The sequence below is a fragment of the Sus scrofa genome, chromosome 8, assembly GCF_000003025.6.
Source record: "Sus scrofa isolate TJ Tabasco breed Duroc chromosome 8, Sscrofa11.1, whole genome shotgun sequence".
Classification (NCBI taxonomy): domain Eukaryota; kingdom Metazoa; phylum Chordata; class Mammalia; order Artiodactyla; family Suidae; genus Sus; species Sus scrofa.
The window spans coordinates 58260562-58283486 of NC_010450.4; the positions used below are offsets into that span (position 1 = coordinate 58260562).

Below are 22925 nucleotides of genomic sequence, written 5' to 3' on the forward strand. Positions count from 1 at the left end.
CAAATAAAGTTTTTATACCTTTCCAAATAGTGATACACACACTCTACTATGCTGCTGAAATTTCTTCTGTCCCAAGAGTGAATGAACAGAAATGATTTTGCATGTGGTATGATTAAAACCTTCCCCAAAACTATTTTGTTTCTAACATCTTCTAGAAGAATCAGAAAAATCTACTTTAAAAATATTTTTTATGGAACCCCGGTTAAGTCATTTAGCTGTTCTTCTATTTGTTCTTACCAGACTTGGGTAATAATCATATTCCCTGGTTGTTTTGGCTGTGGAAAATTTCTTTGACTTCTCTGAAACTTAGTTTCCTTGTCTTTAAAATGAGAATAGTGGTAATAGTATTTATTGAGCAGCTGTGAGGATAAAATTAGGTAAACGCAAACTATTTGACAGGTCTCATGTTTTAGTATAAGGTAATTACACAATCTAGGTCATGATAATTGTTAATTGTTGTTATTTCTCAAAACCATAAATCAATTTATTTCCAATAACATATTCTTTTCTAGTTATAAGTAAAAATATTAGAGAAGAAGCTCAAGATCTATTTAAATCTTCAGGTCACCCTAGCAAACTAGTCACAAAGAAAGTACTAATTATTCAAATGTTACTAGAAGTAGCTGTAATTCCCAAAGAGGGCACCCTACTTAGTAAATAAAGGAAATCCAATCTCCTTTGTTCTGAAGAGAGTAAAAGCAGCATGTTGCAAGGAAGCCCTAATAGTTTTCTTTTTTTTAGTTCCCCATTGAGCTGATAATAAATGTTTGAATTGCCCACCTAGAAAGATTTTCTTTGAGGAGAAAGTGCTGGGGTCATTTGAAAAGTCACTTGGTAGTATGCTAGAAAGAGATGGCTTTTCTCTTACGTTGGCCATCAATAGATGAAATAGCTCTTTCTCCTCCTTGCCTCATCCGCCACCCCCATCACTCATGCCCTTTATAATATTCGACAAAAGCATTGCTCAACTGCATCTTGTCTGACAGTGAAGGTACATAAAATGCCCATTTTGTTTAAATGAATGGCAGTAACCTTTTTGCTACACTAACTACTACTGCACCACAGGAAACAGCAGGGGCTCTGCTTGTATCACTTCTCTTTCTGCTCATGGTAGTTTGCAGATGATATAAATCACAATCCCCTTTAATCTGATAATCATTTAACATGAGATCCCTGTGCTGTATTCAAGAAGGTTCTTTACTTGTTTGACACACCTAATATTTTTAAAGTTGTATACTCACTAACATTGATAAAAAAACACATTTTCTTCAAAAAGCCAAAATGACCAATAGCATAGTCTAAAATCCTGCAATGCTGTCTTGTCTTTAGAAATAGCCTCAATGACTATTTAATCTTTTTACCTTATAAAAATCACTTATAAAATATTTATTATTTTTTAAGTAATAATTTTATGTTAAGTGCTGGGAATTAAGTAGTGAGCAAAAAACAACTACCTGCATTATCACTTTTGTTCTTTATTTCCCCAGGATATAAAATAACAAATATTTATATTTGTATTTTACTACATAATATGTAGTAAAATATAGTTTATATGTATTTACTATTTTTGAACTAGTAGAAAAATTAATGCATATCACTATTTCTTTGCTAAATGATGTACATACTCAATATATATAAAGTGGCTGGGGTCAATATTTATTTATTTTTTTTTGTCTTTTTTGTCTTTTTGTTGTTGTTGTTGTTATTGTTGTTGTTGTTGCTATTTCTTGGGCTGCTGCCGCGGCATATGGAGGTTCCTAGGCTAGGGGTCCAACCGGAGCTGTAGCCACCGGCCTACGCCAGAGCCACAGCAACGCAGGATCCGAGCCGCGTCTGCAACCTACACCACAGCTCACAGCAACGCCGGATCTTTAACCCACTGAGCAAGGGCAGGGACCGAACCCGCAACCTCATGGTTCCTAGTCGGATTCGTTAACCACTGCGCCACGACGGGAACTCCCTGGGGTCAATATTTAAATATCAAAACTAATGGTACAGAAATATATGAGAGGATTTAGACAAATTAACCAATTCACAATATCAAGATCATACAGAAATTCATGAAATCATACAATCACCAGTTTAAAGTTTACTTTATTTGGGGTTTATCCAGAAGCACCCTGGGGCAAGTATTACACTACAAAGAGTTTATTTAGGAAGGTCCCAGGAAATACATGTAGGGAGATGTGGAAATGAGACTAGAAACTAGAAGGAGAAGGCAGATCATAAAATGTTAACAGTTAAGTAAGTGGCTACCTAGATTAAAAAACAAACAAAAAACTCAACCTGATGGGGAACTCAACTCTATCTCTCCATTCAATACAGAACACCTGACTCAGAATTATCTCACCTGAGGGGCAAAGTAGCCAAGAGTATAAAGCCTTCCACTTGTTATTGGTTGAGAGCTGCTCTTTAGCGACGCTAACTTCCTGTGTTCCTAGCTCATTATAATGGCAGCTAACACCCCACGGACATCCACAGGAGCACTTCAGCCGATGAAATGTAGGTACTGGCAGTTGGAGGTCTGCTCAACATGTATTGAGGAGGTAAGGTAGGGGAGACACAGGTGAGGTACCTAAAATATCTGGTACCAAGTCATAATCCAGTAATCAATTAAAAAGATGAAACAGTGGGGAACAGCAATAACAAAATGAAATGTAATTCATTCAACATGAATGACATATAACTGGATTACTATCCCACAAGTACTGAGAAGTTATCATTATTCATAGCCTTCCTTAATCCCCCAGAGTAATTAAGTGCTCATTCTGTGAACTCCCGCAGCAATTTATACTTTCACAATCCTAGTTTATTACCTTTATTTTTATTATCCTTACATATATAATTGTCTACATATACTTTTGCAAAAAAAAATAAGCTCTATGAACACAAGGACAATATGCATTTTTCTTAATGTCATATCCTAGTAATGAACAGAATGCTTTCCTTATAGGAGGTTCTTTTTAAATACCTGATGAGTAATGAATGGGTCAGTAATACTAAATTTACTTTACAATGGCATCCTAAAAGAAAAAAGGAAGGATGTGTTTTAGTAATGAAATATAAATTTATAAACTGTCTTTAAATGGTTTAAATAATATTTATATCTTGTAACAATGCAAAAATGTTTGTTGTACATTTTTTCCATGTGTAGCCCATACTCAATTGACGGAAATAATTGTAGGGCTTTACAGTTTGTTAAATTATTTTCAGTTTAACTGATTCGCTGGAAATAGCTTATCAGGGTGATTTGGGGATTTAATTGGTGGCTATGATCTGATAGCATGTTCTTTTGATCTAAATTTCTTTTCAAACTCAGGTAAGAATGTTTCTGTACTGGTAATGGCAAAGGTACTAAATACCAAATGTATTATGATATTCAGGTGCTGCTACTTTGAAGAAAGAATACTCTCAGGAAAAGTAAAGGGAATCAGAAGAACACTTAATTAACACTTAGCCAAACCTTTCTAAAAGAATGTTTAATAGCTCATATAATATGTAACATTTATTCTATTCTATAATTTTGGAAAGTGCTTTGATTTGATAAAACAGCTATATGAATACTTTCAGATTTAAGAAAAAAAGAAATGCCCTCTGTAGCTAATCCTATATATGGTGGTGTTTTTTTACATGCTAGCTTTTTGGGATTGCGAGAAACGGTGAATTAGTGTTTTTTTTGTTTGTTTGTTTTGTTTTTTTTGTTTTTTTGTTTTTTTTAGTTTTAAAAGGGAATGCAAATATGGAAGAAGAAAAAAAACTCAGTGATAGATAGATATAGAGCCTTTCTATTGAAAAGCTTTATAATTTGTCCCCTTTGAAAAAGTGAAGCTTCTTAGAGGTTTTTTTTTAACTAAATTTGACAAACAGATGACTATTGAAAGAAAGTAACAGGAAGTTGGTTACTGTGTACTTTTAAAAGTTGACATTTTGGACAACATTTTTGTTTTTCCCATAGTTCTAGAGATTTTATCTGTTTCTTAAATGGGGAATTACGATGTAAGGTAATGTTTAGTGTTGCAAGACAATAGTTGATGGAAGGGCAGATGAAAAATGTGTTTATCACTCTTCCCCATGGCCTTGTAATATGCATATTTGTGTCTTAATATGAGCCAAAATCTATACTAAAGTTTGCTAAAATTTAAACTTACAAGATCTATTACATGAATTTGAAAACTTTAACTTGTTTGTTCAACAATTTCATTTTGATGTCTGAAAGGCAGCTGGACATATCCAATAATGAAGTCATAATTCCTAGTCTCATGTTCAGGGTCCTCCTGAAAGGCACCACCTAAACAGTTGTGCCAGAACTAAGCCTAGGAGATAACCATGGTGTTTCTCTCCCCATCCCATGTTCAGTCCAATATTCATTCTTATTGCTTATCCTTGTTATATTTCTCCTGAATCTGACCACTTTCTCCATCCTAATGGCCATCTACCAACATAAGTCAAATAACTTAGAGAACTGTGCATCAGCAAGAGCAGCATGTGAAGGAAAACCAAATATGTTATGGATTTTCTTTATCTTTCCATATCATTCCACATCACTTTTAATATCACCAAATCAAGTCTGAAAAATCTAACACAGTTTTAAAACATTATATTTAGAGTGTATTTACATTCTTTTCATTTATATATAATATATGATTTTACATGCTTATTTTTACAAATAAGTACAGTGTTATTCAAACTCTTTATTTTTTAATGAAAATATACTACTCCATTAATAATTAAGACTTGAGGAACTGCACAATTTATGGGATTCCCATAGCACCTCAAATAAAACCTGTCAGCCTTATGAGATCATTGAGTGAAATATACCTTTAGCTGGACAGCAAATGAATGATACATTAAAGTCTCTTTGGCTCTCTCATTGGGAATTTGATTGCTCACATCTGTAGCTGCCATATATCATTGATTAGGAGGGATCAAACTCACTGCTAAATCTGGTATATTGAAGTGGAAAGATTAATCAAACTCTACAAAACCACAACAATTGTCAGAAGACCAATGACTTTTCCTGGACTATTAGGAATAGCCTTATTTGAATAAATTAAATTGATTGATTGAGTTTAGGGAGAAGATGATACTAAATACATTCAGAATGGTTTTACTAAAATCTCAATAAAAGAATTAACAGCTTTGTCAAAGCTGAAATACTTTAGCATCAAATGTCTAAGGCAGCTGACTCATGGCCATCCTTACCCAGCATAGATCAGTTATTTCAGTAGCCACTCAGTCAGCACTGACAATTATGGCAAAGTCAGTGATTATGGATTAGTTTCGTACATTATTGTGGCAAAAGGGAAATTACAACTTAAACTGTGCTTAAAAATAATAATTAAATGTTTCTTATGTGAAATTTAAAAATTTTTCCTTTCACTTTTTTTTTGGTAAAAATGTTAACAGATAATTTAATAGACAAGTTTAGGACTTGTATCAGCATCAGTATTATTCAGATGCACACATTTATCTATAGCTTTTGCATGAATGAGCACATGCTTTATATTTCTGTAAATGTAGTCATAGTTTATGTTTTTAACAAAAAATACTTTATAAGTATGCCTTCTCACATATATTACCTAAACACATATATTTAGAAGAAAATTGCCTGTATATACATACAGTGAATAATATTTCTGTTTTCAGTGTTTGAATATAACTTACTCATTGGTATTTTTGATAGCTCTCAATGAAAAGTCTTATTTTCCTGTAGCACAACAAACAGCGCTTTAGATTTTTTGAATTAAAAATTCATTCCTTTACTTTGAAAACTAAGATTCTTTTCTGTATAATTGTTCTTTTTTTGAAGTTATTAGAAATTCTTTTCTCAGATACCACTTTAAACACCCTTTTTTTAAAAAATAAAATAAAATACAGAGCATAATTCCAACTGCAAGTACCACATTCTTATTACATACTTATATTTTCTCCCATATATTACTTTAAGATCCTTGTAACAAAACCCTAATGAAAAATGGAAGAGAAGTGTCAAACGGAATATCTTGATCTCATCTGGCTTTGGTGAACTTAAAAAAATTACAGGTCAAAGTATGTTTTGCTGCCACTTTGGTTTTATGCTTGAGTCATTTTGATTCCACGTGCATATAACCCTTTGCCTAACAAATGTCCCATCAGACCCACAAGCAGCTCTTTATGATAACAATACATACACTTAGTTCTGAAAAAAGAATTTAAGCGGATAATGAGGGTACAGATGTAACACTACTATAATCTAGGCACTTAAAAATTATTAAATCATTTGAAAGAGGACCTAAATACAAGAAATAAAACACAACTAGTCAATGTTGAGATCATAGGTTTTTCATGTAGTAGTAGAAATTTGTCATCAGAAATAGAAGTTTATACCAGGATCCTACCTGCAGAAGGTTTTTAAATTCTTAATCCATTCATTCCCTACCTAGTAATTGGGCATTTACTATTTATTAGACCCTGCTCTAAGCTTAGGAGGTGTAACGGTAACTTTACAAGATTATTCTTTTCTTGGTATAGTGTATTTGATGTGGAAAAATAAATAGATGAGTATAGTACAGTTTTAGAAAGGCCATAGCCTTCATTCATAATAATAATAATAGTCTTTGAACCACCACATAGATATATGACAAGTTAAAGCAATCAGATTTCTTCCCTGAGATATTTCTAATGGGAGGTGTTTAGGGGAAAATTCTTTTTTGCTTCTGTGGTCATGCAGTTTAAATATGTGTCCCAGATAGGTCAGTGGCCATGTTCTTCTCATGAAAGAATAAAAAAGTCATCCAGAGAGATCCACAAGATTGCTAGAGCATCTCTTTTAACTCTTTTTGATTTAAAGCCTTTAAACAAATCATCCCTCACCATCAAGCCTATTTACATTTTTCCAGGGTCAGTATGACTAATGACTACAACTATGATTATTAGTCAATATGACCAACACTCCTATGTCATTTATAGCAACATCAGAATTAGACAATGAGGTGACTTTTCTCCAGAAGTGCTTATGTAAATGTTTAGACGGCAGACATTTGGATTAATCTCATACTGGAATTTTGGCATGTGAGGAGGGGAGTGAAAGAAAATATAAAATCAAGTTAAGATATTACGAAAGAATGAGATAACTATGGCATTTCACGCAGGTGCTGATTGTTTTCTAAAAGAAAGTAGACTTCACCAATTACTTTTAACACCATGTGTAAAATAAAACAACCACAACCAGAGCCAAAAAATAAATAATTTGGGTGGAATGTTTCATTCATGTTAGGCACTATTCTAAATTCATTTCATATATTGCCTCATTTAATGCTAAAAGCAATCCTTGATAATAGGCTCTAGTTTTATTTACATTTTATAAGTGATAAAAAACAGTCGGCCTTGTATGGTTATTTAACTTCATGAAAGTGACAGAGCTAGAAATGCTTTTTGCAAAACATTGATTTTTTTTTTTTTTTTTGCATCAAGAATTCCTGTGAATATAGTTTAAAATGTTGATTTATGAGAACCTGTCCCTGATCTGCTTTCTAAGACTCTCTGGGGTTGTGAAACTTGTCAACCTCAATAAAAAAAAGGTAAATTGAGACAAGATCAACTTACCAGAATTGAGGTTATTCAGGAAGAGCAGAAGAATGGCAATTTGGGAAACACAGACTGTAGCAAGCTACTGGCAGACTCACTGAGAGTTTGGGGTGGCCTGTGTTTATGGGCAAGAAGAGCAAAGGTGGGGAAAGTCCAGCGAGCATTCATATAGAAAGTTGATTAGCTCAAGGATGGGGAGGGATTCTTGGCAGATGTTCATTGACCAGGAGATAAATCTTTTTTTTTTCTTCCAGTTTTATTGCGATATAATTGATATGCAGCAGGTATAAGTTTAAGCTGTACCACATAGTAATTTGACTTAACATCATTAAATGATTTTGATAAGTTTCATGAACATCCATCATCTCATATAGATAAAAATATTACAAAGATTTTTTGTGATAAGAACTCTTAGGATTTATTCTCTTAATGTTTATGTATCACACAACATTGCTAATTATTATCAGGTTAAACATTATATCCTTTGTACTTATTTATCTCATGAGTAGAAGTTTGTTCCTTTTGAACTCCTTCATCCATTTACCCCTTCTCCAGATCCCTCTTTTGATAACCACAAATCTGCTCCATTTTTCTATGCATTTGTTTATTTTTGAAGTATAATGGACATTCAACGCTATGTTAGTTCTTGTTACACAACAGTGATTCAGGATTTCTACATATTTCAGTACATTCAGTTATGTGGTTACCACAATACCTCTAGTTATAATATGTTGCCATACAGTGATATTACATAGTTATAGAGTATATTTGCCACACTGCATATCTCATAACTGTGACTCATTTGTTTTGCAACTGGAAGTTTGTACCTCTTAATCTCCTTCACCTGTTTCTTTCCTCCATCCCCCATTTCCTCTGATAACCTCTTGTTTATTCTCTGTATCTATAACTTTCTGTTTTGATGATTGTTCATTTGTTATGTTTTTTTTAAATTACACATACATATAAGTCAAATCACAGCATTTGTCTTCCTCTTACTTACTTTACTTAGCATAATATCCTTTTAATTAATTCCATGTTGTTGCAAATAGCAAGATTTCATTCTTTTTTATGGATGAGTAATATTCTGTTACTTGTGTGTGTGTGTGTGTATATACCTCGCATATACAAATGTATATAATACCATATAGTATTATCCATTCATCTGTTTATGGGCACTTAGGTTGCTTCCACATGGCTATTGTAAATAGTACTGCAATGAATGTAAAATTACATATATATATATATATATATATATATATATTACATATTGGCTTTTTAGGGCCACAACCAAGGCATATGGATATATTCCCAGGCTAGGACCCACTGGTGAATGGAGCTGATATTTGTTATATGCCTGCTCACTAATGTATAAGGGTGGTCCTATGGTTAGTCCTGGCCCAGTGAGAAGCAGACTGGGTTTCAGGGTCTCTAGCTACAGGGTTTGTGGCTCTCATACTTGGTGTTGATCTGCCTTTTGGTGGGGCTGGATCCTGACAGCTGGGTGTGAGGCCGCAGTTGTCCCATGCTAGTGGCAGTATTCTAATGGTTTATAGGCTCTGGTGGACAGGGTCAAGTGTGAGTATGGCTGTGAGCTCATGGTCTTTATGCAATAGGCCTGCTGGTGGGTGGTGTTGGGCTCACCCAGCTAGCCACTTGCCTGTGGTATCCCAATATTGGTGCCAAAAGCCTGGAGGATGGGACTGGATTTCAGCACTATAAACTAGAGAGAGGATTCTAAAACATTATTTATCAGCACCAGTGTCCTCGTAAGAGTACAACAAGCTTTCCCAAATGGCTGCCTCCTGTGTTCATGTCCCCAGGGGGAGATCTAGTTGCCTCCTTGACTCTCCAGAAGCCTCTCCAAGTTCAGCAGTTGCATCTGCCTCAGGCTCCTTTCAAATGACTGCTTCTGCCCTGTGACTCAGTGTATGTGAGATTTTGTGTGTACCTAAAGCCCTCTAGGTCTTCTGAAAGTAACCCCCACCAGCTTTCAATGACCAGTGGTCTGGGTGGGGGGGCCAGTCTTCTTGGTGCAGGACCCCAAGCTAGGAGTCTGACATGGGTCTCATACTCCCCACTCCTTGCTAAGAACTTCTTTCAGAGGAGTTTCCTCTCCTCTGTGGCTGCCCACCCAGGGGTTTGGACCCACCCAGGGTTTGGGTCTTGACTACACCATGGACCTGCACCTTCAGTCTATTTCATTGCATTTCCCTATTAACATCTTTAGTTGTAGAAGATATCTTCTCCTGGTCTTCTAGTCTTTCTTGGCATTACTACCCTGTACACAATTGTAACTTTAGGACATTCCTACTGTCAGGCAGTGAGTTAAGAATCTGACTGCAGGGACTCCAGTTGCCAAGGAGGTGTGGGTTTGATCTTCAGTCAGGAACATCCATATACTGAGAGCAGCCTTATATTTATATACATATGGTAATGTTGGTGTGTCTACGGGAGGAGAGGAGCTCAGGGTCTGTCTGCACTGCCATCTTGGCTACTCTCTGAGGGGGCAAGTCCTCATGTGCTGAGAAATCAATCCCTCATTTCTTAAGTTCTATTCTTGAGGGATCATGCATGAAATTCTCAATTTCATATCCTTTGGTTGCGTTTTAGCTTGATTTCTTTTCCAAGACTCAGGGATATGAATTTCCAGAAATTCTCTGAATGATACTAATGCATCCTAAAATTTGAGAACCAGTGAACTTAGTATGTACAAAAGATGGGATTTCAACCCAGATACTCAAGAAATCTGAAATTAGTCATCCTTACCACTATCATAGTACAAAATAATATTGTTTGAGTGTCATGGGGTTTGAGTGATTGGATCTTAAGGGACTTAATTCAGGTATTTTATGATTATTTATTTGTTTTTTAATATGTTAATGATAATTTAACTAACCAAAAACATACATTATAGTATGTGTAAACTTGTAAAATTTGTTTTATTTTCAAAGTTGCTATTAGATTCCTGGTCTGATTGATATATAGTCTTTCTTAATATTGAATATTAAACTTTCTTAAACATAATTACTATTAAAATTAAGTAAAAATCTGAAAATATGTGGTAAGTTGACTATAATACTTATTCTGTGCATAGAGATGACTTATTGAAGTATTTCAGTTGTGTATATTCAATAATGTCCTCAGATATCTCATTTGTTCCCACAATAGATGGATTTTGAGTGTTCACATATTTTAAATGTTAATGCTTAATATTTGGATATTGAATCAATATTTTTGCAAATGTACATGGCTCAATTTAGACTATAGAAATTGTATTTGGATATACTTAATTTTGTCTCCAAATTCACTTCACGAAGTTTTCACATAACATTAGGTTATGAATTTAAGCATAATTTCTCTTTTCAAACCATATTGATAAAAATGTATTTTAAATGAAGAGGGATTTTTTTGTCTTTCTTATTCACATTTTGATGAGCATTAGCAACTACTTTGAGCTATGTGACACCATAACTTCCTAAAGCTGTTGCAGTGACCAGGACAAGCGTAATGCCCCATCTAATTTATTTCTTTTACACTCTTGTAGGAAGAGTAACAAGAAAACCAATTTTCTTGTAATTGTGTCTAAAATAACAGTTAAAAAAGATCAGAGCAAGGACCTCTCCTGTAAATTATGTTAGTGAATCTAGGGCAAACAGTTGCTTAGAGATCTCTAATTTCCTTTTGATATACTAGTTTGCTTTTTTGTTAATTCTCAATTCTTGTCTATATTTAGTAGATGGCCTAGTAAATAAGTTAAATATAAGAATAATAACAAAATATTAGTGAGCTTTAAAAGGAAGTCCTTGCTTTTAAGGATGAGAGCTTGCTCTTATAGAGCTTAATTTTTTATAAATGTATGATTCACTCCATTTATCCCTAGCCTCCAACCAGCACAGGCGTCTGTTTCACCCTTTCTCTTATGCTGAAACAAGAGAATTGAAACATCATATACCAAGCATTCCTCATAGGCTTAAAGTCTTTTATTCTTTATTCTCCAGTGAGTGCTGATGACAAACTATTAGAAACTCTAGGGAAATTATCCCAGGTGGTGGTTCTGGCAAGAGAAAGGAACATTGCTCCTCAATAGTGGATTGATTCTGAATGAATGCTTTGTATTAGATGATCCCAGTCTCAGCAGGATTTTCAAAAGAGATTATTGACTTGCTGCCCTGATGTCTTAGGCCAACAACCTGTAAATCATATGACAAAGACCACAGAAAGTTTATTTCTTTGGATATAAAGAAAAATAATTCAGATTCCCTTTAAAAAGATTGAAACTTCAATTATTGATTTTTGAGAGAGACAAAATTAATAGAGGTTTCTTGCCTTCTATCAAAGCAAATCTCAGCTTCAACTGGCTGAAAATTTTCCTGCCTTTAAAGTCCTGAAATGTAGCACAGATCCTGTTAGTTTTCACTCCACAAAAGGTAAACCTGGATTTGTTTTTATTATATTTTCATCATTATTACATATTTTTTAGATACAATTTTTACTTGTGGATATGTTCAGAGGCATTTTGCTAGTACTTTCCTGAAATCCAAATCTGTTTTACTAAAACTTATTTTTACTGGGCTCCATACTCTAGTTGTTTTCTAAAGTGGTATTTTGCCTTCTATAACTGAAATATATTTGTACATATTATGCTGTGTTGTTAGGTAATTTGAGAGTTGATTGGCTAATTTTGAATTGTTTGTGGTAGGTAAATACAATTGCAAATGACAAGCCCTCATCACTTCACACTGCCTGCCTCTCCAAACTTGAGAATATACCCCTCAAAATCCTCTTGTTCTATGTACCTTAATCCTCATTTTCTACCATTAGTGCCCAAATATCAATAAACTGGAAGTTACTAACAAACAAGTCTCCTGCTGTCACCGATTGTGAAGAGATGTGATATGAACACAGCAAAGTGTTACTGTCAATCCTTGTGCCATTTGCACATATGAAGAGGAAAAGGCCAGGAACAGAATTTGTAGTTAGGTTTCATGTACTCACAGAGCGTGGCTCTGTGCTTCCACCTGTGCAGAACTGCAATACAGAAAAGATATTCTGTGGCCTCAACCATAAAATGTTTCTATTTTCTCTTCTTCTTTTTCTCCCACTTTTAAAATCTTCTAATCCTTCGCTTTACCTATCAAAATATGGTGTATATATATATTATATAATATAATATATATATATTAAACTGGTATTATTTTGTATCATCTGACATAAATAAAAGTTGGAAAATGGATTGAATTTTATAAAACTTAATTTTATACTAGCCACATTAAACATGTGTGATTTGAGTAGTCTTTTATTTGCTTATTTTGACAAAACACAGCAAAAAAAACAAGCAACCCTTCCTCTAAACTTTCTTATTTTATGTAAACTATTATCAGGCTTATTTGCATCTATCCTAAAGAAAGAAGTTGTAATGGAACATTCCTAATAAACAAAAGCAGTTAAGTTTGGGATATACTGGACTCATAATGCCTAATACATTCAATTTCATATACATAGTACTTGTATACAAGTAATTTCTGTGCTATCGTTTTAATATGAGAATGCTTTCTTTTTGTTAATACACAGGCAGTTTATCACAAGATGACCAAGAAGAGAATAGAAAACATTAATGGTTAACATCTCTCAAAAATATGCATGCCTTATAAAATTTATTTAGGTGAATATTGTCTGAAAAGGAAGAAATAAACTTATCTTGACACAATAACAATGTCTAGATGTTGCTTTCAACAAGGTCTGACTAATGTGCAAAGCAATGTGGATTTATTTGGGAATTAGTGAATATTATTTCAGAAGGGAACAAAAAATGAAGATGAAAACTACTTTACTGAAATGTAGATGATTTAAATTGTTCTGTTAATTTCTGCTGTACCGCAAAGTGACTCAGTGATATATGAATATATGGCTTATCTATTATGGTTATAATTCCCTGTGCTATATGTTCTTTATCCATTCTATATATAATAATTTGCATCTGCTAATCCCAGACTCCCACTCTATCCACCTCCAACCCTCTTCCCCATTGGCAACCACAAGTCTGTTCTTTGTCTGTGAGTCTATTTTTGTTTTGTAAGTCAGTTCATTTGTGCCATATTTTTTTTTTTTTTTTTTTTTTTTGGCTGCCCAGCAGCATATGGAGTTCCCAGGCCAGGGGTTAGATCCAAGCTGCAATTGCAGCCTAAGCTGCAGATGAGGCATCACTGGATCCTTAACCCACTGTGCCCAGCCTGGAGGCCAAACCTGCATGCCAGCACTCCTAAGACACCACTGATCCCATTGTGCCACAGGAGGAACACCTCCTTTGTGCCATATTTTAGACTCCACACATAAGTGATATCATGTGGTATTTGTCTTTCTCTTTCTGATTTATTTTACTTCGTAAAATAATCTCTAGGTCCCTCCATGTTGTTGAAAATGGCTTTAATTATTTTTATTGCTGAGTAGTATTCCATTTTATATATATATGTACCACATTTTCTTTATCTTTTCATTTGTTGATGAATATTTAGGTTGTTTCCCTGTCTTAGCTATTATGAATACCACTGCTATGAATATAGGGGTGCATAGATCTTTTTGATTTATGAGTTTTGGATGTATGCCCAGGAGTGGTATTGTTGGATATTGTAGCTCTATTTTCAGTTTTTTGAGGAATCTCCATACGGCTTTCCATAGTGGCTGCTAATTTACATTTTCATCAACAGTGTAGGAGAGTGCCCTTGAAAACTACTTTTTAAATGAAATGTATTTCATTTACCATCTCAGCCTTAGGGGAGTTGATGCTTTTTATGTGTTCATTTGTTATTGCATGGAAATGAAACAGTATAAAGTAGTTATAAAGATGAATCTGTGTCTTAAACATTCTTACACTTGTTTCTCTTTGCATGACAATGAAATACTTTTAACATTTTTCAATAGTATTATCTAAACTGCTGAATTAGGGGAAATTCCAATCATTGCTTTCCTACTTTGCATGCCTCATTAATGTGTTCACATGGTTTTGTTCTTCATACGAAACTCTTCAAAATGAAGGCTGAGCGAAAAGTAAGTTCAGGAAGTTCACCATATCCATACAGGTAAATTTCTGGAAAGATTTCTAGAGACTTCTAACAAAACATCATCTGTATCACTGGTAATAATTGAGTTTCTCTTATGAATTGATTTGTTCACAAGAAATGAATATAGACTGTACTGAGAATACAGTTTTCTGACATTTCTAAAGTGTCCAAGTTTTCATATATAATCTGAATTTGAGAGGGAGGGAGGAAGAGAGGCAAAAACATATTCTAAGACAATGATTTGCATTTGTTAACATAAAAGCTAAGAAATCTTTGCTTTCTCAAAATTTACTTGCAGTTTTGGGAATTAACTATTTAGATAAACTTCAGACAAAACTTGCAGGATTAACAAAAGTGATCAACAAGATCACCTTTTTCTTTTATTGAAGAAAATAATATCCCAAAGCAACCACATAATTTGTGAATACGTTCAATGGAAAATTCATCTCTATGCTATAGATGTCTTCCAGTGTCCAGCACATTTGATTGTTGAAGTGTTGATGTAATTCAGGTTTCATTTTTCTCTATTTCTGCTTTATCATTCTTCAAGGACTTTGTGTTTATCTTTTCATTCATTATCTAGAAGTATGTTTTGATTTTTGTAGTTAGAGCATTATGGCTGCCATTTAAAAGGGTTTTTTTGTATTTTCTTCAGATGATCTCTTTTCTGATATTTTTGGGAACATTGGATGACACATATACTTTAATGGTATTCACATAATATTGTAAACATCAGATGTCTGAATAAAAAATTGTTATTGATTATTTTTACTATGAAAACATTTAAAAGGGAAAATGGTGCAGAAAATCTACTGAAAATGAAACATATATACACACTAAAGACAAATAATTCAAATATGAGATTTGGACATAAGTACAGAGAAATGAATAAAGAGAAAAATCAGAATTTTTTGAATAAAACGTTCTAGGTAGAGTAAAAAACAGATTTACAAATTTTTAAAAAAATCACAGTAGCTTACATAATTATTTCTCAATTCTCACTTTTCAGTTTTGAGTCCTATTGACTCTGTATTTTGAGGTTTACTTTTTAATGTTTGAAAGTGTGGATTTTTCCTAAGTATCCTTTATAATTGAATATAAACCTTATTGACTTGATCAGATAATGTGTACTGAATATTATAAGTTTCTTAAACATTAATGTACTTTTTTTTGGTCCTACAACATAGTTCATTTCCCTCAACGTTCAATAAATGATTATTAAATCAAGCTTAAACTCTTATTGTTTATCTACTTGATCTATCAACTACCAAAAGAGTAGTTTTAAAACCTCACTCAATTGTAGACAGTCTAATAAAATGTTAACCAATTAATGTTACTTTATATATTTTGGGACTCTGTATTAAATAAATGTGATTACCCTATTTTCCAGGGAATTAAATATTTTGCCTTTAAGCAATGATGCTTATACTTCATACAATTAGGATATGAGAGATATTTTCCCTTGGAATACTAGGGATAATAGTCCATTCATATTTGTGCTATATTGTTACCATTCTCTTGTAAGCAGTCTGTTTGATTTTCCCTTGGTTTGTCTCTCTTATGTTCTTTTTGTGCTTGGTCATGTATATTTCCTCTAGATAAGTTTACGTGATTCTTAATCATCTTAGAGATGTGTTAGAATTCTTGGATCTTAAGGATAGAGTAGGGTCCTGAGAGAGGGTCAGTCCTAATTCCTTTGATTACTGACACTCTCCTCTTCTCACTCATCTTCTTGATCCCTGATTTGATTTTCACACTCCACTGGTCTCACCTTTGATCTTGTTTTTTGTTTGTTTGTTTGTTTGTTTTGTTTTTTGCCTTCATTTTGCCTCTCTAGGCTGAATTCTGGTAGCAACAGCCACTGAATATCTGAAACCAGATAACTTTATTATTTAAGTTAGAGCGAGCTACCCTGCACAAGCAAAGTCTTATTGAGGAAAGCCAAATTTGGGGTTTTGGAAAGGGTTTGGGGGAAGTTATATTGGTTAAAGAATGGTAGTAGGCTACCATCATCTTAAAAGTGTGCTCACTGGATTGAGTCCCTTGTAGATTTGCTGACCCTTAAAGTATGTGGCTGTCATTGATTGGTTAACTTCCAGGAGCATGATCACTGAAACAAATTGGCATTGATTCATTTTGAGAGGTTTAAAATCAGTTCTGGAATTTACTTGATACTATGACTATAAACAATCAGTCTTTTCCTGGGAGAATTGGGACATGAAAGCAATCACAGATAACTACTTCTGACATATCTCCTATGGTTCACTAATCCTCTATTCAACTCTGTCTAACTGACTGATTGATATACATTGACTCTATAAGTATTACAGCTATAGTTTCCATATACATAAGTTATATTTGCCGCTTTTTCACATTTACTTTCCACCTGCTCATCTTTAACTTTTAAATTTATTCAAGCATTTTTATTCCAAGAAAAGTAATTCCATTATCTGAATCTTTCACAAGTCTGTTTTATATCTAATTGTTGACAAGCTTCTTTTTTTCCTTGGAATTTTATCTGAGATAGTACTTTGAAGCATGCTTTAAAGTAATGTTTGGCTGGGGTAGGGGTGGGGTTTATAAAACTTCTGAAAGTAACCTGAAGATGACCCTGACTCAAATCAATTTAAATTCAGTTTTTTATCTGAGATTTATTTATTGTCTTTTTTTCTTTTTAGGACCACACCCGTGGCATATAGAGGTTCCCAGGCGAGGGGTCTAATCGAAGCTACAGCTGCCAGCCTATGCCAAAGTCACAGCAATGCCAGATCCAAGCAACTTCTGTGACCTACACCACAGCTCACGGAATGCTGGATCCTTAACCCAGGCCAGGGATCAAACCCACAATATCTTGGCTCCTAGTCGGATTTGTTTCCGCTGCGTCATGATGGGAACTCCCTGAGATTTATTTTTTTTAATTACATAAGAAACATTAATGAAGAATGCAATTGTGACAATGAAAATATGAGGTTATAAATTCTCAGGAGAGTTTTTTCTTTGCCTTAACACAGTTACAGATAATACATAAATTTACTTGTTATCCTTTTGGGAAGAGTGGGGCTTACTTTTTATACACCCATGGGTAGCTGTATAAACTTCTTAATTCTCTTCATTCCATAGGGGTCCTGAAATACTCACCAGCTTTAGTCAAACTTAGCCTTGTATAGTGCTTCCCTTGACTAATGCAGCTGCCCAGAGTTCAGCAGAAACTTGGTGTTTAAGTTAGATTTAATACTTTCTATCAGCCAGGAATCATAGTTTCATTTATTTTATTTTTATTTTTAATTATTTTTATTTTTTACATTGTTATTGGTTTACAGTGTTCTAACAATTTCTATTGTACAGCAAAGTGACCAGTCACACAATATATATACATTCTTTTTCTCACATTATCCTCCATCATGTTCCATCATAAGTGATTAGATATAGTTTCCTGTTCTAAACAGCAGGATCTCATTGCTTATCCACTCCAAATACAAGAGTTTGCATATATAACCCCATATTCCCAGTCTATTCCACTCCCTTCCTCTCCCTCTTGGCAACCACAAGTCTATTCTCCAAGTCTATGAGTTTCTTTTCTGTAAAAAGTTTCATTTATGCCATATTTTAGATTACATATATAAGTGACATCATATGGTATTTGTCTTTACCTTTCTAACTTCACTTAGTATGAGAGTCTCTAGTTCCATCCATGTTGCTGCAAATGGAATTATTTTGTTCATTTTTTTATGGCTGAGTAGAATTCCATCGTGTATACATACCACATCTTCTTAATCCATTCATCTGCTAATGGACATTTAGGTTGTTTCCATGTCTTGGCCATTGTGAATAGTGCTGTGATGAACATGCATGTAGCTTTTTCAAGGAAAGTTTTGTCCAGATATATGCTCAAAAGTGGAATTTGTGGATCATATGGTAGTTTTATATTTAGTTTTCTGAGATACCTCCATACTGTTTTCCATTGTGGTTGTACCAGTTTACATTCCCACCAACAGTGTAGAAGGGTACCCCTTTCTACTCACCCTCTCCAGCATTTGTTATTTGTGGACTTTTTAATGATGGCCATTCTGACTGGTATGAGGTGGTACCTCATAGTAATTTTGATGTGCATTTCTGTAATAATTAGTGATGTTGAGCAATTTTTTCATGTGACTGTTGGCCATCTGTATATCATCTTTGCACAAATGTCTATTCAGGTCTTTTGCCCATTTTTCAATTGGGCTGTTGGCTTTTTTGCTGTTGAACTATATTTTTTTCTATTCCATAGGTTGTATTTTTTTATATATATAATGGTTTCCTTTGCTGTGCAAAAGCTGTCACTTTGATTAGTTCTCATGGGTTTATTTTTGCTTTTATTTCTGTTGCCATGGGAGACCAACCAAAGAAAACATTTCTACACTGATGTCAGAAAATGTTTTGCCTATGTTCTCTTCTAGGAGTTTGCTGTCTTCTCTTATATTTAAGTCTTTAAACCACTTTGAGTTTATTTTTATGGTGTGAGAGTGTGTTCTAGTTTCATTGATTTATATGCAGCTATCCAGGTTTCCCAGCACCAGTTGCTGAAGAGACTGTTTTTTTCCCATTTTATATTCTTGTCACCTTTGCGGAAGATTAATTGCCCATAAGTGTCTGGGTTTATTTCTGGGTTCTCTATTCTGTTCCATTGGTCTGTGTGTCTGTTTTGGTGCCAGTACACAACTGTCTTGATTGCTATGGCACTGTAATATTGCCTGAAGTCTGGGAGAATTATGACTCCAGCTTGGTTCTTGTTCCTCAGGATTGCTTTGTCAATTCTGGATCCTTTACAGTCCAATATAAATTTTTGTATTGGTCTAATTCTGTGAAAAATATCATGGGTTATTTGATAGGGATTGCATTGAATCTGTAGATTGCTTTGGATAGTATGGCCATTTTTATGGTATAAAGTCTTCCAATCCAGGAGCATGGAATATCTTTCAATTTCTTTGAATCCTCTTTAATTTCCTTCATTAATGTTTCATAGTTCTCAGCATATAAATTTTTTACTTCCTCAGTCAGGTTTATTCCTAGGTATTTAATTTTGGAGATGTGATTTTAAAAGGTATTGTATTTTTGTATTCCTTTTCTAGTATTTCATTTTTTATATACAGAAATACCAGAGATTTCTGAATGTTAATCTTGTATCCTACAATTTTGCTAAATTTGTTGATCAGTTCAAGTAGTTTTTGGATGGAATCCTTAGGGTTTTCTATATATATTATACTGTCACCTGCTTAGAGTGACATTTTTACCTCTTCTCTTCCAATTTGGTATTTCTTTTATTTGTCCGATTGCTGTAGCTATGACTTGCAATACTATGTTGCATAAAAGTGAGAGTGGGCATTCTTGTCTTGTTCCAGATTTTAGCAGAAAGTTTTTCAGCTTTTCTCCATTGAGTATTATATTTGCCATGGATTTGTCATAAATGGTTTTTATTATGTTATGTTCCCTGTATACCCACTTTGGTAAGAGTTTTTATCATGAATGGATGTTGGATTTTGCCAAATGCTTTTTCCTTATCTATTGACAGATCATGTGGGTTTTGACTTTTCTTTTGTTAATGTGGTGTATGATGTTGATTTATTTGAACCATCCTTATGAACCTGTGATGAATCCCACTTGGTTGTGGTATATAATCCTTTGTATATGTTTTTGGATATAGATGGCTAAAATTTTGATGAGAATTTTTATATCTATATTCATCAAGATATTGGCCTATAATTTTCTTCTTTGGTAATATCTTTATCTGGTTTTGGTATTAGGGTGATGGTGGCTTCATAGAATGTCTTTAGGAGTGTTATTCCTTCTTACTGATTTTTTTCTATTGGTTTTGGAATTTCTATTTTATTGATTTCCTGTTTGATCTTTATGATTTCCTTCCTTCTGCTGACTTTAGGTTTGTTTGTTCTTTTTCTAATTCATTTAGGTGGTGGGTTAAGTTGTTGATTTGAGATTTTTCTTTTTTGAGGAAGACCTATATTGCTATGAATTTCCCTCTGAGACCTGCTTTTGTGGCATCCCATAGATTTTGAGTGGATGTGTTTTCATTATCATTTGTCTCAAGGTATTTTTTAATTTCCTTCTTGATTTTCTCATTGACCCAGTGGTTCTGTTATTAGCACGTTGATTAGTCTTCATGTAGGCAGTTTGTTCTCATTTCTTTTCCTGTGGTTGATTTCTAGTTTCATGCCATTGTGGTGAGAGAAGATACTTGAAATAATTTCTGTGTTCTTAAATTTGTTGAGGTTAGTTTTTTGCCCTAGTATGTGGGCAGTCCTTGAGAATGTTCCATGTGCACTTGAAAAGAATTTATATTCTGATTTTTTTTAATGTAATGTCCTGTCCCACTTTCCTGTCTTTTCACTGGCATGAAATATCTTTTCCCATCCCATCACATTCAATCTATATGTGTCCTTTGCCCTAAAGTGAGTCTCTTGTAGACAGCATATTGTAGGCTCTTGTTTTTTCATCCAGTCTTCATGCTGTCTTTTGATAAATTTGCATTTAGGATAATTATTGAAAAATATGTATTTGTAGCCATTTTAAACCTTGTTTTCCAGTTGATTCTGTGTTTCTCCTTTGTTTCTTTCCTTTTTTGTTTGATTTCTTTTTTTTTTTTTTTATTTTCCCACTGTACAGCAAGGAGGTCAGGTTATCCTTACATGTATACATTGCAATTACAGTTTTTCCCCCACCCTTTCTTCTGTTGCAACGAGTATCTAGACATAGTTCTCAATGCTATTCAGCAGGATCTCCTTGTAAATCTATTCTAGGTTGTGTCTGATAAGCCCAAGCTCCCGATCCCTCCCATTCCCTCCCCCTCCCATCAGGCAACCACAAGTCTCTTCTCCAAGTCCATGATTTTCTTTTCTGAGGAGATGTTCATTTGTGCTGGATATTAGATTCCAGTTATAAGTGATATCATATGGTATTTGCCTTTGTCTTTCTGGCTCATTTCACTCAGGATGAGATTCTCTAGTTCCATCCATGTTGCTACAAATGGCATTATGTCATTCTTTTTTATGGCTGAGTAGTGTTCCCTTGTGTATATATACCACCTCTTCCGAATCCAATCATCTGTCGATGGACATTTGGGTTGTTTCCATGTCCTGGCTATTGTGAATAGTGCTGCAATGAACATACGGGTGCATGTGTCTCTTTTAAGGAGAGTTTTGTCCGGATAGATGCACAAGAGTGGGATTGTGGGGTCATATGGAAGGTCTATGTATAGATTTCTAAGGTATCTCCAAACTGTTCTCCATAGTGGCTGTACCAGTTTACATTCCCACCAACAGTGCAGGAGGGTTCCCTTTTCTCCACAGCCCCTCCAGCACTTGTTATTTGTGGATTTATTAATGATGGCCATTCTGACTGGTGTGAGGTGGTATCTCATGGTAGTTTTGATTTGCATTTCTCTTATAATCAGTGATGTTGAGCATTTTTTCATGTGTTTGTTGGCCATCTGTATATCTTCTTTGGAGAAATGTGTATTCAGGTCTTTTGCCCATTTTTCCATTGATTGATTGGTTTTTTTGCTGTTGAGTTGTATAAGTTGCTTATATATTCTAGAGATTAAGCCCTTGTCAGTTGCATCATTTGAAACTATTTTCTCCCATTCTGTAAGTTGTCTTTTTGTTTTCTTGTTGATTTCTCTTTATTTTATGTTTGTGTATTTTTTATTTTCTGTGAATGTAATGTTTGGTTTTGATTTGTGGGTGCCCCATTTGTCATGTGTTTAACCCCTTCCAATATCTTCTTGCTTTAGCTTGATAGTCATATAGTCTCAAACACATTATTTAAAAAAAAAAAAAGAGTCCAGATTTTCATACTTTCATTTCCCAAATTCAATGATTTTGAAATCCTTTTCTAACATCTTCATGTTTGTCCTTTTGTGGTTCCTTGTGTTTATTGTCACATTTACAATTTTTTTCCTTTTAGATCTGTATACTGACTTATTTAAATAATTGCTTTCCAGTTGTGATTTCCTCCATCCAATTTCTTCTTACTACTTTTTTATTTAGAGAACTAGGTGTCTGTCAGACTGCAGAGGTCTTCATTGTTGGCTGCTTCAGGTGAATTCTCCTGTTCTTTTATTTTTTTATTTATTTATTTTTTTTGTCTTTTTGCCTTTTCTTGAGCTGCTCCTGAGGCATATGGAGGTTCCCAGGCTAGGGGTCTAATAGGAGCTGCAGCCACCTGGCCAATGCCAAAGACACAGCAACACGGGATCTGAGCCATGCTCACAGCAATGCCAGATCCTTAACCCACTGAGCAAGGCCAGGG

At 34.2% G+C, this 22925-nt stretch overlaps 1 long non-coding RNA gene across 1 annotated transcript in view; it reads left to right on the forward strand.

Moving 5' to 3' along the window:
- The window catches only part of LOC110262109, a 91359-nt gene continuing 70859 nt past the window's right edge, over positions 2426-22925 (forward strand). The window contains exon 1 of the long non-coding RNA XR_002346684.1: positions 2426-2546. This is a non-coding gene — a long non-coding RNA (uncharacterized LOC110262109). The remainder of the gene's footprint in view (positions 2547-22925) is intronic.